The sequence below is a fragment of a genome, unplaced genomic scaffold (genome assembly GCF_019419815.1).
Source record: "Pyrus x bretschneideri cultivar Hongxiangsu unplaced genomic scaffold, Pyrus_bretschneideri_v1 Contig4, whole genome shotgun sequence".
NCBI classification, from domain to species: domain Eukaryota; kingdom Viridiplantae; phylum Streptophyta; class Magnoliopsida; order Rosales; family Rosaceae; genus Pyrus; species Pyrus x bretschneideri.
Window position 1 is genome coordinate 549,203 of NW_025999723.1, and position 14,834 is coordinate 564,036.

Consider the following 14,834-nt stretch of genomic DNA (forward strand, 5'->3'; position numbering starts at 1 on the left):
TGATTCATATAAATCGAAATAAAAATTAATATGATTACTAAAATACCCCTATTGTAATTAATTTATTTTATATCTAATTATTTTTAGTAAACTAATATTATTTCATTTTGCAGTAGAGAGAATAACTATTTTTTTTTTTTTTCTAGTAACTTTTATTCTTTCATTGGTCCTTACCAGATACCAACATGAAATAAACTCCAAGAAAAAAAATATATCACTCCATGTCCTCTCTCTCCCCCATCTCTCTGTTGCCGTGCTGACCCATCCATTTCTAAATTTCTCGGGCACATCTCTTTCTCTTCCCCTATCTATCCCATCTTTCTCTGTTGACCCACCCCTTTCTAAAATTCCCCAGGCATCTCTCTCTCGTCCCCATCTTTATATGCTACCAACCCACCCCTGATCACGAGACCACCATCTTTCCTTTTCTTTGGTCTTCGTTGGGAACGTAAGCCTTATCAAGCAAGGGCTTGAAGGCAGCACCTATGGCTAGGGGTGGTATTGGTATGATTACCGTACCAAAACCCATATACCAATTATCATACCAAACTTTTGGTATGACAAAATCTATTATCATTACCGTGTCAAACTTTCGGTATACCGAATTTCGGCATGCCAAATAGTTCGGTTGGCATGATATGGTAATGATAATGGTAATTACCACTTTGTTTTGGGCTAAATTTGATTTTTTTTTTCCAACCCAATTCAAGGCCCAAACTTGTTTGGCCACTCCCTTTGGGTTTCTAAAACTTTTTTATTTAATTATGAGAATTTTATAGAGATTCATTTAATAAACAAGAAGTAAATAGATGGAAAAATTGTTGAAAGAACCCAATATCCCTAAAAAAATAGTACAAAGATACCTAAATTTCATCTCTACATTCTTTAAAATTGTACAAAAATTAACTTGATAGACGAAGTTAGGGAGAAAGACATCCCAATTTGATGAAGGAAAAGATGAGATGGACTCCGAAGAGAGAGAGAGAGTCGTAGGAACTGGAGCAACAGAGATGAAGTCAGTGGCTAGATGAGTGAAAAGATGAAGAGTCGCAGCGCAAGAAGGCTTATGTTTTTTTATTGGGAAAGTAGATGTTAGAGGGTGAGATGATTGGATAAATGACTAGGAAAAAAAATATAAAGTGCATATATAATGATAATAATACCTAATTATATATAAATGATTAAATAAATAATATAATATTAATAGTCGTTGTACAATATGGTATACCACTGGTAATGGCTTTGAGTACCATTACCGTACCAAAAATGTATGGTACGGTACGAATACCGTACCATTACCAATGGTACAACTTTTTTGGCACAACTTTGGTATGGTACGGTTGGTAATTCGGTTGGTATGGTAATTTGGCAAAAAAATTCCACCCCTAACTATGGCCAGCTATCACACTCGCAACGGCTACAAACACTGATACCATTCTCATCTTTGGAGTTTGAGGGTATTACCGGTATAAAATTTGGATTCCTGATGGACACCATTTCCAGGAATTCAAATGCCTTCTCCCACTCAAGAATTAGACTCCGGCCATTTCAAGAGTTGAATTCCTGATTTTATGTGGGTCCCACAATTATTTTAATTCCTGATAGTTTGGTAACGGCTAGAATGGTTAGGGATATGTGCAATTCTGGTTCCCACCATCCTATTGCCCTTTGGTAAACATGCCCTTGATGCGGTACTAAGTTACCCCGGAAGAGGATCATCTCCTGAGCTCATGATGGGGATCCTCCTGACCAGCTTATCTAGACCGTTCAAATTTAATCCAACGGTTCCAAACAGGGGGCCCTCTAAAAGTTATAATATTTGCAACCGTTGGATTAAATTTGAACGGCCCAAATGGGCTGGTCAGAAGGATCCTCATCCTGAGCTCAAGAGAGGATCCTCTTCCCAAGTTGTCGACCACCATGCAGGACCCCACATGCCTTCCACAGGTCTTACCTTTTAAGTCTAGCTTTATAATGTACTCTTTATCTGGTTTTGTATTGTTTTATTTCCTTTTAGGGATTCTTAAGAGTATTTATACTTATATTTAAGATAAACAAAATTGTTATAATATTTTTCTATAATTAAAAAGAAAAATACACTTAAGAGGAGTGTAGAATGAGATTTTTGGAGTGCTAATAAAATTCTCTTAAGGTATTGTGTTTAATATTTTTCCCTCTTAGTTTTGTTTTTGAAAAATATATGAACAAACTTAATGATAATTTACATATCCAAACTTTGAGGGCGAGTCAGGGCGCAATAGACGTGGCCAAACACACCGTTTTGAGCCAAGCCAATAAAAAAAAGTTTTAAAAGCACTGCCGACTGCTCTTCTCATTGTGATTGGACATCCCTTAGACTCCACATGATGGGTTTTTAATCAATTCCGAAGTAAAAAACAATTTAGAGATTTCAATAAAAAGGAGAGAGTAAATTAAGTGGGTCCCAATCTCATTCAAGTAAACATTAGCCGATGCTAAAATTCTGGATCCGCCACTGCTACAAACAAGAGTCCACTTTAAAAGTTATAATAACTTTAGCCGTTAGATCAAATTTCAATAGTTTGAAACCCCAGGTTAATGGAATAGATAGAAGCGATCCAAAAATAATCCATTTCCGAAGAAAAGTAATCTTTCCACAACCAAAAGATGTACAAAAGTCTCCCCTCATTAAAAAAACTTCTTCACCAACCATGCAAAAGTATTAAAAATTTAAGAGAGATAAGTTGTGCAATGTGTTTAATTAAAATATTTGTTCACCAATTTAGATTTTCATTGATTAGTTTTCGCTTTCCACAGTTCAATTGACTAACGTAGGATGTATTAACATATGACTAGCCTTCATGCACGCACTTACGCGTGTGCTAAAGGCATTCTTTGAATCACGGTATGGTACGCGCGACTGACATATTTTAAATGTATTTATATGCGTAAATTGACAAAAAGAAAGTCAAATATTTGTAGTAAACGGATAATATTAGATCATGCTAGAAGAAACCCCTCATAAACCAATTAAAGCAACTGAATTCACATAATAAAATCAGTCTCTATAGAATTTACATTAAGAATAGAGAAAATAATATTGAATGAACAACCGATTGAATCACATTATTGTTAAACCATTGTGAGGCTAAGCCCACCCCCTCCCTCTTAATGTAGATAATATTATTTGTTAAAAAAATAAAAAACATTCATTTGACAACTAAGTTAATGTTAATAAACAATTGATTGAATCACATTATTGCTAGCTCATTATGAGGCTAAACCCACTCCACTTCCCTTTAGTATAGATAATATTGTTTGTTAAAAAAAAAAAAAACAATCATTTGATAACTAATTTAATCACATTATTATCCGCGTGGGAATGACCTTTTTTATAATTGGCCTTACACGTCCCTTAAAATGTTTTGAACGTATTTAAAAATAGAAAAAATAATATTTCATAAAATTTGATTGAATCACATTATTGCTAACCTATTTAAAAAAATAAAAAAAAAATAAAAACTGTACTAATTTATCACCGGTGCTACGTGCCTCTTAAGATGTTTTGAACACAACATTTATGATTTTCCTTATTTTTTATTATATTTTTCTTTCCTCTTGATGCGGGCAATGTCAACCTTCACTCGTCCTTCCATTTTTTTATTCTTTTCTCTCTTCGCATTTATATTTATATTATATTTTATAATGCTCAAATTACCAAATTACCCATGCATTATTTGATATATTATGTTAGGCAGCTTTTGGATTTTTTTGGTTGAGAGTCAATTTTGTCCTAATATTTTTGTCGAAGCCATAACACCAAATCTGCAATATTCATTGCCCTATTCGCTATATATATATTTATCTATCTATCTTTTAGTAGTGATGATAATGTATTCAGTGGAACATTCAACATCTATATATATATATATATATAGATGTTGAATGTTCCACTGAATACATTATCATCACTACTAAAAGATATATTTGTTGTCTTGACATGAACGGTGGAGATTGCATCAAGGGGTTTTAAATTAAACTATTTGAGTAACGTGCAACATTTATTCTCCCAGACAATACTGTTAGAGCAAGACTCACAGTAGTTTCATTCATTTGCCCACAAAACGATGCTCTGATACGCCTACAAAAAACTCTCACAGAGAATAGGTCTTTATTTTTTCTTTATGGCAGCACAAACACATGATTTGTCCGTCGTACACCAGGTTTTTTCATGTTTTACACCCCATTGCAAGCCTATGAATCCAAATTTATAACATACAACGAACATAAAATCACCTTTTTATTACATTTTTTTTGTTTGTTATAAACCTAGTTATGGTGAAAAAATGCGCGACCACCTTATCAAAATAAAAGCAATATGAATGCAGACGGCAGCATGTATACCACTGCCAAAGTTATACTCAAATCCTCTTAAGAAACTCAATGACATAGGTGTTGAAAGCGGAGCAGATGATGCGGAAGCCTTTGAATCCAGATCCCTTAGCCAAGGCCTCAAACTCCTTCTCCGTCCGCTCTTTTCCTCCGGGGCTGTAAGCTAACATGATCACGCCGAGATTGACAACTCCCTTGGTGGCAAGGCTGCTGTCTGTAGCTACTGGAAGAATGCATTCAGCAAGAATCACCTTCCCATTGTCAGGGAGCACGGTATAACAGTTCTTCAAAAATTTCAAGCAATGATCGTCACTCCAGTCGTGACATATCGACTGTAAGATTGCATACATGATTTGTGAGTAGTTCCAAATTATTATGCAACTAAGCTCTTACAAGAAATTGATATTAGCACTACAAAATAGTCATCCACTCTCTTTTTGATAAATAATAACTAACCTTCATGAAAATTGCATCTCCCTTTGGAACACTTGCAAACATGTCTCCTCCAACATGTTCCACACCTACATCCAACGTCCATAATCTCATATTCATTAGCAAAAATGATAGATAGTACAAACATAAGCAATATTAGAGGAGGAGAAATCGAACTTGAGAAAGATTGAGGTAAAGGTAAATGCTTTTAAGTAATTGAACTACAAGCATTATCAAAATGAAGAACATACCAAGAAATTGGGGAGCATCTTCTATTACATGAGGCAAGTCGAAATTGATACCTTAACCGAGGGTACTTAGAAACGATCATGTTAACAATAGCGCCAGTGCCACCGCCAACATCTACGACGGATATGAGGCCCTCAAAGCCCTTGTAGGTCTCTAGAAGTTTTTTCATGGTAATGGTAGAGTGGTCAGACATTCCCCTGTTGAAGACCTTGTTGAATCTAGGGTCAGTGCCTTGGTACTCAAAAGCAGTCGTTCCATAGGCCTTGTTGAATGGAATTCCTCCAAGAACCGCATCTTTCAAGCGCTACCTGCACAAACCCAAAACAAGCATACATGTCACTCTCACAACCAAAAGCATATAGTATGTGTAAAATAACGAAACAACACGTCATTTGATCAGTCACATAGGCATGGCTCATATGTGATCTAGGCTGTAACATCCCACATCGTCTAGGGGAGTAAATCCTGTAAGTTTTATATGTATATTCTCATCTATACCTAGCATGAGGCCTTTTGGGAGCTCACTGGCTTCGAGTTCCATAGGAACTCCGAAGTTAAGTGAGCTCGTGCGAGGGCAATCCCAGGATGGGTGACCCACTGGGAAGTTCTTGTGTGAGTTCCTAGAAACAAAACCATGAGGGTGTGGTTAGGGCCCAAAGCGGACAATATCGTGCTATGGTGGAGTCAAGCTCGGGATGTGGTATAAGAGCCAATCCTTGGCCGGAAGTGTGCCTACGAGGACGTCGGGGCCCCAAAGGGGGTGGATTGTAACATCTCACATCGTTCAGGGGAGTAGATCATGTAAACCTTATATGTATATTCTCATCTCTACCTAGCACGAGGCCTTTTGGGAGCTTCGGGTTTCGTAGGAACTCTGAAGTTAAGTGAGTTCGCGTGAAATAAATCCCAGGATGAGTGATTCACTGGGAAGTTCTCATGTAAGTTCCTAGAAACAAAACCGTGAGATTGTGGTCGGAACCCAAAGTGGACAATATCGTGCTATGATGGAATCGAGTCTGGGATGTGATGGGGACGGACCGGGATGTGACATAGGCCAAACCACCTACCACGTGTTTCAACGCTCGCATAACTCACAAGCATCAAATAATAAGGAATTGTTGACATAATTCTTGTATTGATGTGGATTACGCTATTTAGCAAGGCACTATCCTCTTATGTTCGAGTATACAGTTTTATTCCGACGTTCTTATGAAAATGATGGAGGAGGGGATTTAAATCACCTCTAAGCAAATTAACCTAACTCACTTTCGAGCTTTATGGAAGAATAGAATAATTAAAGTGTTAAACAATGGAGTCATACAAAGGAAAAATGTTAAGATTTAATTAGATTATCCTACATTTTTTTTCTAACTTGTTTAAATTAAACATATGTTCCTTTACAAAATGCCTAAAACTGTACAAGAATGATCAATTTCCAGTCATGTCTGTCCCCAACGACCAAATCGGGCAAAAGTAACATGAACAAAGAAGAAAATAGTAAAGATAGATAAAGAGAAAGGTTAAGTAGACTCTTTTACAGTGGAATTTCTTACGGACTCTTCATCATATTATTTTTTGACACAATATTTTATATATTGGTATAAAAAATGTGCCAAAAATATGAGAGACGGAGAGTCTATGAAGAATCTCCTTAGCATTTCCCAAAAAGAAATGTTAAGTAGACACTCCACGGACTCTCTGACAACTTATGTTTTGAGCATAAATTTTATAATATTGGTATGAAAAACGAACGGAAATTGAGGTGATAGAGAGTTTATAGAAAGTCTCATTTTGATAGAATCTTTGTATCATATCTCTTAGAACAAAGGATAATGTTGGGTAGATTAACTTTTTAGACAAAATTTGTAACTGATTTGATGTGTCACCAATAAAAAAAACATGTTAATCAAAATATCAATAAATACATTATATAGTTTATAAAATGAGAAATGTTAAGGCAACTCTCAATGGACTCTCTGATACCTCATGTTTTTGGCAAAATTTTTTATAATGCTGATAAAAAAATTAACGTTAAACAGTAAAGTGGCAAAGAGTTTATGGAAAGTGTCACTTTTAGAGAGTCCTCTTAGCATTTCTCTTATAAAATATGTATTAAATAGATAGTCTCCATAACATTACTCTGCTTTACTAATAAGGGTAATGCTAGGGAGACTAAATTTTCAAACTAAATGTTGTAAATTAAATGACATAATTGTGATGATTGGATTATTACTTAAATGTTAATTAACGTTATTTGTTATTGATAGCACATAATTTAATTTGCAAATTTAGTTTAACAAATTAGTCTACTTAAGAGCAGTTCCAGCCCGCAAAAAACAGGCCGGCACCAAGTCTAAAAAACAGCCCGGCACCCTGTCCAACACGTCCAGCCCGCAAAACAGCCTGGCACCCAGCCCAAGCCAGGCAGCAGGCCAGCCTATTTCAGACAGACCCAGAAGCAGGTCCAAAAGGTTGGCGCGTGCACAACACTCGCAACTGGGCGCGAGTAGGCGACAGTTTTGCAGGCGGTGGGGCCTGCGTTCAGGCCAACTTGCCTTCGAACAGCTGAGGGCTACGTGGCCCTCCTCAGAGTTGTTGGATTTCCAACAACTAGTTTTTGTAGGCCGTTGGATTTCCAACGGTAAAAAAAATTTAAATTTGACTTTTAAATTAGACCGTCCAATCACAGATCAACGGTCCACGTTTTTTTCACCAAAAATAAAATATAAAAAAAAAAAGCCCAACGGTCAGAAATTTGACCGTTGGCCACATGGCAGCTGGTTGGCTGTTGGATTTGATTATTTTTCAAATCCAACGGTCCAGATTAATTACAACATTAAAATTTATTAAAAATTGTGAATTTTTTTTAAAAAATAGAGAAAATTTTAAAAAATTAATTTTTTTTCTATAAATACCTAACCCTCATCTTCCACCTTACACCACGTTTCAATATTTTCTATACTTTCTACACTTTCTACATTTGAATATTTTGTACACTTTGAGAGAAAAAAATGACTTCGTGGAAGCTCAGTGAAGATGTTACGTTGTGTGAATGTTGGGTTCGCACTACTCATGACCCGATTACGGGTAATGAGATGGATAAGCGAGAAATGTGGAGTAAAATTACGAAATCGTTTTGCGATGTACATGGAAAATATGCCAGATCTAGTCAAGGTCTTCAAGGTCTTCAAGGTCGTTGGAAAAAACTCAACGCATCCTTTACTTGTTGGAAAAACGCCATCTCTCATGCTTCTGGTAATCTGCGTAGTGTGACAAATTTAGCGGATGAGGTAACAATATTTTTATTTATTTATATGCATTCCACCCACATCAATATTTTAATTTATTTAATTTCTTATGTAATTTCTATGTAATATGCATTCCACGCCCATCAATATTTTAATTTATTTATTTGTGTTACACCCACATCAATATTTTAATTTATTTAATTTCTTATGTAATTTCTATGTAATATGCATTCCACGCCCATCAATATTTTAATTTAGTTATTTGTGTTACACCCACATCAATATTTTAATTTATTTAATTTCTTATGTAATTTCTATGTAATTTATATGCATTCCACGTCCATCAATATTTTAATTTATTTATTTGTGTTACACCCGTATTTTTTAATACTATCTTATCCCACATTTTTATAGACACTGCAAGCACAAGCATTCTACAATGCAAAGAACCATAACAAATCATTCAACAAATGGGAATGTTGGCAAATTGTCAAAGATTGCCCTAGATACAAAATTATGGCAACCGGTCCAGAAGTTGTCATGCACGGTATGGTTCTACACAGATCGCCAATAGCAGACACAACCGAACAAGAAGCCAACACATTTGGGAATAAAATAATCTTCCAAGAGATCTTTACCTCGTCTTTCCCTTCTTCTATCGATGTTTGTCGCACGTCTGGGTTTGGCTATCTGACCCATAGCTTCCATGATACGGCAGGAATGTGAGGCCCTCCGCCTTCTATGGTGATCATCCTCATCCTCCTCCATTGCGAAGGCCTCATCTCCACCTCCACCTTGGTCAAGATTGACCAATTCTTCATGTTGTGCCAACAACTTTTCTGCTGCTCTTGCAACTATTTATACGCTCTCCTTGAACAGGACATTGTAAGAACTCAAGATTTGAAAACGATAAAGAAGAATTTTGAGCTAAAAAAAAAGGATTGAGTCTAGTGTGAGGATGGATGTAGGGATGTAGGGTTTATATGGACAAAAAGGAGAAGATGAGGTTCTGGACAATGTCACGTGACACTACGTGATTGGTTGAAAATCTTATCGAAATCTTGGCTAAATTATTGTAAATAGGAAGTGACACGTGGCGTGTCGGGATTGGTTGAAAATCTTATTAGAAATCTATCTACAAAATAGTACGTTCGGATAATGACACGTGGCGTGTCAAGATTGGTTAAAAATCTTATCGAAATCTTGCCTAAATTATTGTAAATAGGAAGTGACACGTGGGTTGTCGGGATTGGTTGAAACTCTTAGCGGAAATCTATTAAAAAAATAGTACATTCGGATAATGACACGTGGCGTGATGACAATTGTGACATCACACATCACCCAGGGGAGTGATCCTTAAATGTATATTCTCATCCCTACCTAACACGAGGCCTTTTGGGAACTCACTGGCTTCGGATTCCGTAGGAACTCCGAAGTTAAGCGAGAAGGAGGCTAGAGCAATCCCATGATGGGTGACCCACTGGGAAGTTGCTCGTGAGTTCCCAAAAACAAAACCGTGAGGGAATAGTAAGCCCAAAGCGGACAATATCGTGCTACGGTGGTGGAGCGGGCTCGGGAAATGGTCCCACCCGGGCCGGGATGTGACAACATTGGTTAAAAATCCTATCCGAAATTAAAACTATTTTTTTTTATTTATTATTTATAAAAAAGTTATTTAATATTTTAAATGGACTGGATGCCAGCGCATTTTGTAGGGGTGAAGATAGTTTGTGCCAGCGCATTTTTAGACTGGGTGCCAACACATTTTTTTTCAGGTGGAGATGCTTTGGCCTATTACTGTTCATTAGGGTCTATTACTGTTCACTGAAGTGGATAAATGGGCTAGGCGCTGGCGCAAAGTCTTTAGGGGTGGAATTGCTCTAATAACCCCCTAAAAATATAGATAACAGTCACATACCCAAGGCCCCACTCACATTTAGTAACATTTTTATGATTTTATTATGATGAACCTGTTTAAAACCCATTATTAATGTTGGTTTAGGATCAAATTGGGATGATAAAGTGGGAACTTTAATGAAAAGCTCCCGGTACTGTTCATTTTAACGAAAAACCACATTTTTACACTAAAAATTCAATTCCTGTACTATTCACTTTACCATTTATTTTGTCTTTATCGTTAAAATTCAAAGTTTTCAAGTCATTTTCCTTAGTTTTCTTGATAAATTAAGAAGAAGAGTGGTAATTACCAGCTCTCCATAAGGACCTTGTCCTGACTCATGAGGCATAGAGGAGCAATGGAAACACCACCCCTGTTCTTTGTCAAGAACTTGCAGACGGGGTCGAGGCCGTACAGCCGCTCGACGTTGTTGTCGGGAAGCGTGCGGAGGGAGTAAGTGAGGATGAAGTAGTTGACCAGGAGGCGCAGCATGTGGTCCAGCATGACAAGGGTGTTAGGGGTCTTGGTTGGCAACTATGAAGCTAAGTCCGCCGGAGAAACGAATGTGCAAGGCCCAACTTTCGCCATGATCTCGAGGAGGTCGAGCTCGAAGGCTACCTTGAGCACCATGAGGAGAAAGAGGGCATTGGCTAGCTACATGGCAAAGAGGTTTATTTCTTCGTCGGAGACTTAGGTTGGAGTCATCTGAGTCTCTCCGGTCGAACCCATTTTTTGGATTTGGTGTTGGTGGAGAGAGAGGAGAGAGGAGGAGAGAATGAGAGGAAGAGAAGGAATGAGGGTAGAAGAGATGGGTGTGCTAACTGGCAATATGTAGGGATTTGTTTACTCACCCAGACACCCACCACCTTGCCTCGTTTACTAATCAGTAATTAAATTGAGATGAACTGAATTGAGAAGGAAAAGGATTGAGGAGGGATTGGAATGAGGTGAAATCATAATCAAATTCATGTTAAAGACGTTTACTAAAATTGACTGGAATCGGAGTATGAATGATATTGATATATATAAATTGTTTACTAATTCATATGAATCGAAATAAAAATTAATGTGATTACTAAAATAATTCTATTGTAATTAATTTATTTTATATCTAATTATTTTTAGTAAAACTAATATTCTTTCATTTTTCAGTAGAGAGAATAACTATTTTTTCATTTTCTAGTAACTTTTCTTCTTTCATTGGTCCTTACCAGTTACCAACATAAAATAAACTCCAAGAAAAAAAATATCACTCCTTGTCCTCTCTACTGCCGTGCCGAGCCATCCATGTCTAAATTTCCCAGGCACATCTCTCTCTGTTCCCCTATCTTCCTCATCTTTCTCAGCTGACCCACCCCTTTCTAAAATTTCGCAGGCATCTCTCTCTTATCCCCATCTTTATCTGTTGCCGACCCACCCCTGATCGCAAGACCATCATCTTTCCTTTTCTTTGGTCTTCATCGAGAATGTGAGCCTTGTCAAGCAAGGGCTTGAAGGCAACACCTATGGCCAGCTATCACAATTGGAATGGCTGCAAACACTGGCACCGTTTTCATCTTTGGAGTTTGAGGGTATTACCTTTATAAAATTTGGATTCCTGATGGACACCATTTCTAGGAATTCAAATACCTTATCCCACTCAAGAATTGGACTCCGACATTTTAGGAGTTCAATTCCTGATTTTATGCTCATCCCACAATTATTTTAATTCCTAATAGTTTGGTAACCGCTGGAATGATTGGGGATATATGCAATTCTGGTTCCCACCATCCCATTCCCTTTTGGTAAACATGCCCTTCATGTGGTACCAAGTTGTCGACGACCATGCAGGACCCCACATGCCTCCCACAGATCTTACCTTTTAAGTCTAGCTTTATAATGTACTCTTTATCTGGTTTTGTTTTGTTTTATTTCCTTTTGAGGATCCTTAAGAGTATTTATACTTATATTTAAGTAAAAATTTATTATTAGCACTCCAAAAATCTCATTTAGCACTCCAAATTTTCTATAATTAAAAAGAAAAATATCCGTAAGAGTGTAGAATGAGATTTTTGGAGTGGTAATAAAAATTCCCTTAAGGTATTGTGTTTAATATTTTTCCCTCTTAGATTTTTTTTTGAAAAATATATGAACAAACTTAATGATAATTTACATATCCAAACTTTGGAGGCGAGTCAGGGCGCAATAGAAATGTTGAACCTTTGTAACCAGAAAGTCATGGGTTCGAGTCGTGAAAACAACCTCTTTACAACATAAGAATAATAATGCGTACGATAAACGTTTATCAACGCAAAGCGGGAAGTCTTGTTGGCTTGCAGGCCCTTTACAAATCCAAAACTTTCCTATCTAAAAATGTAGTTTTCTTCAATACAATGTTATACTCGATGGTTTAAATTAACGCGAACGCATTTCACACCAGTATGTCTACTGATATATTGTTCTCTTGGAGTTGGAGTTGGGAGAACTGGAAAAAAAAATAGTGAATTGCTCCTTTTTGAAGTCCTTGTAGCTGGCGATAGAGCATAGTTTACAATAAGGTCGTTGTTATTTATTTATTATATGTTATGGTGTTTGAAAAGTTTTTAAGTCCAATGTTTTTCTACCTAGTTGATCCGGCAAAACAAGTTACTTAATCTAAGCAATTGTGAAATGAAACAAAAAGGCTGGAACATCATTGGACAAACTATAACAGAGCAATTTGCATGGAATGAATTTATCGTTATTGTGCTGCTTCAATTCAATAATGTAATAAAATGTCTAAAATAATTTACACTAACATTATATAATAAAAATGAAACGTCACGTGATGATAAACACATTCCATATAAATCCTTACAGTATTCTTGATCAAGCATCATATTTTTGTCAAGCTCAAAGATGATGGCATTGCCGTCATTTGCGTTATCCTGACTAATCCATGAAGGGGATCGGTTCTCTAGGCAATTTACAAATAGGAAACCAAAAAGAAAAAAAAAATGTGATAATTGTTGTAGTCTTATTAGATTATGAATGTGATTGTGTAAATCCTAGTGTATCTAGGGGTATTTTGAAATATTCTTTAGGGTTATATATTATCCTATTAGAGTTGTAATCCTATTGAGGTAAGGAATTTACCTTCCTTACTACTATAAATAAAGGCACAATGGGGTGGAATAGAACACACATCACAATTACACATCTCTCTTTTCTCTTTCTATGCCACACTCTCTCTTTCTAGCCTCCAAATAACATTTCAGTAAATTATGCCTACAACATGTTATCAGCACACTCTTGACGCTGCGCTACAGAGAGCTTGTTCTTCAATCGTTGGAGTATTACGTTTTAATCATTCTTTTTATGATTACTTTATTATTTTATTGAATTGATCTACATGCTATTAATTCAATTTAATTTTTCTTTGTTGTACGTGATACAATGTGACACACCCCGATCGAGATCAGGGTATGCTGGCCGTCACGTGAAAGTGACGTAACCATGTGCACAGTGCGGAAGCTAATAAAATAATAATGTAAATAGTACGAATAAACAAAAACTAGTCTTACATAAAGTAATAACAAACAAGTGCAAGCGTAAGTGCGACGCTAAGTTCAGAGCATAAAAGCCTAATGCAGTCCAGGAGAAAACGACGCAACAGAAGTATACCCGAAGGTGGTCCTACACTGGTGATCGTCTGTCAGATATGTCGGGGAAATCCTCAGGGAAACCACCAAACGTGTTAGCCAACTAGAACCTGGAGGGGCGCAAAACAAAAGCGTGAGTGGGCAAAAATAAAGCTTTTCAAAAACCATTTAATAAATAAATTCTAACCCCTCGCCGTAAAACCTGTATACTTCCCAGAAAATAGAATATATATATATATATATATATATATATATAAGTCATGCTCAAGAATATGCTATGCCAAAACCTCAAAGTAAAATGCAAGTGCTCAGGTAATAACGCATCAATATCACATAATCTGTCAGCCGAAATCACCTAATGTGACATGTACGGCTGAATCTAGAGCTCAAATCTCAATCTCACTAACTAAACCTGCACACGAGTCGGAACCACCTAAAGTGGTCTGTACGACAGGCCTGGGTGTAACATATATATACACTCAAGTGCTACGATCACGTGAAGGCTGTGCGAATAATCGCGGGTCATCTACGAGTCGAAACCACCTAAATGGTCTGTACGACAGGACTGTGCACCTAACTTGGATCCAAGCTGAGCGTGTGGTGCGGGAGGTGAACATCACGTGAAGGACTGTGCCCAACTCTGGGCGGGAGCACTAACACCGGGGGTGCAGGTTATGAGCTCTCTATGCATCTCAAATCACTACTGAAAGTAAACATAATCATAACTCACCTGGCACTTACCTATGCGTCCGCAGCACCAAACATACATATATATAAACAATTAACAATGCATAAATAACGGCAAAACTATAGGCATGGCATATAACGAATAGACGTTCTAAATAAATTTCTGGGAAAATGTAAGTATATAGGTATATACCGAAAACCAAAAGCCCACTCACTGGTAAGTGAAAGGGTCGTAACCCCCCTGCCTCGAGTGACCACGCTCGTCCTCGGGATAGGATTCACCTATATGCGAAACAACTATAAAAACGTTAATTTTAAAACACATAACCA

General features: G+C 36.9%; 1 pseudogene; it reads right to left on the reverse strand.

Moving 5' to 3' along the window:
* Positions 1–4,400: 4,400 nt before the first annotated feature.
* LOC108866804 lies at positions 4,401–10,926 on the reverse strand (annotated as a pseudogene).
* Positions 10,927–14,834: the final 3,908 nt, after the last annotated feature.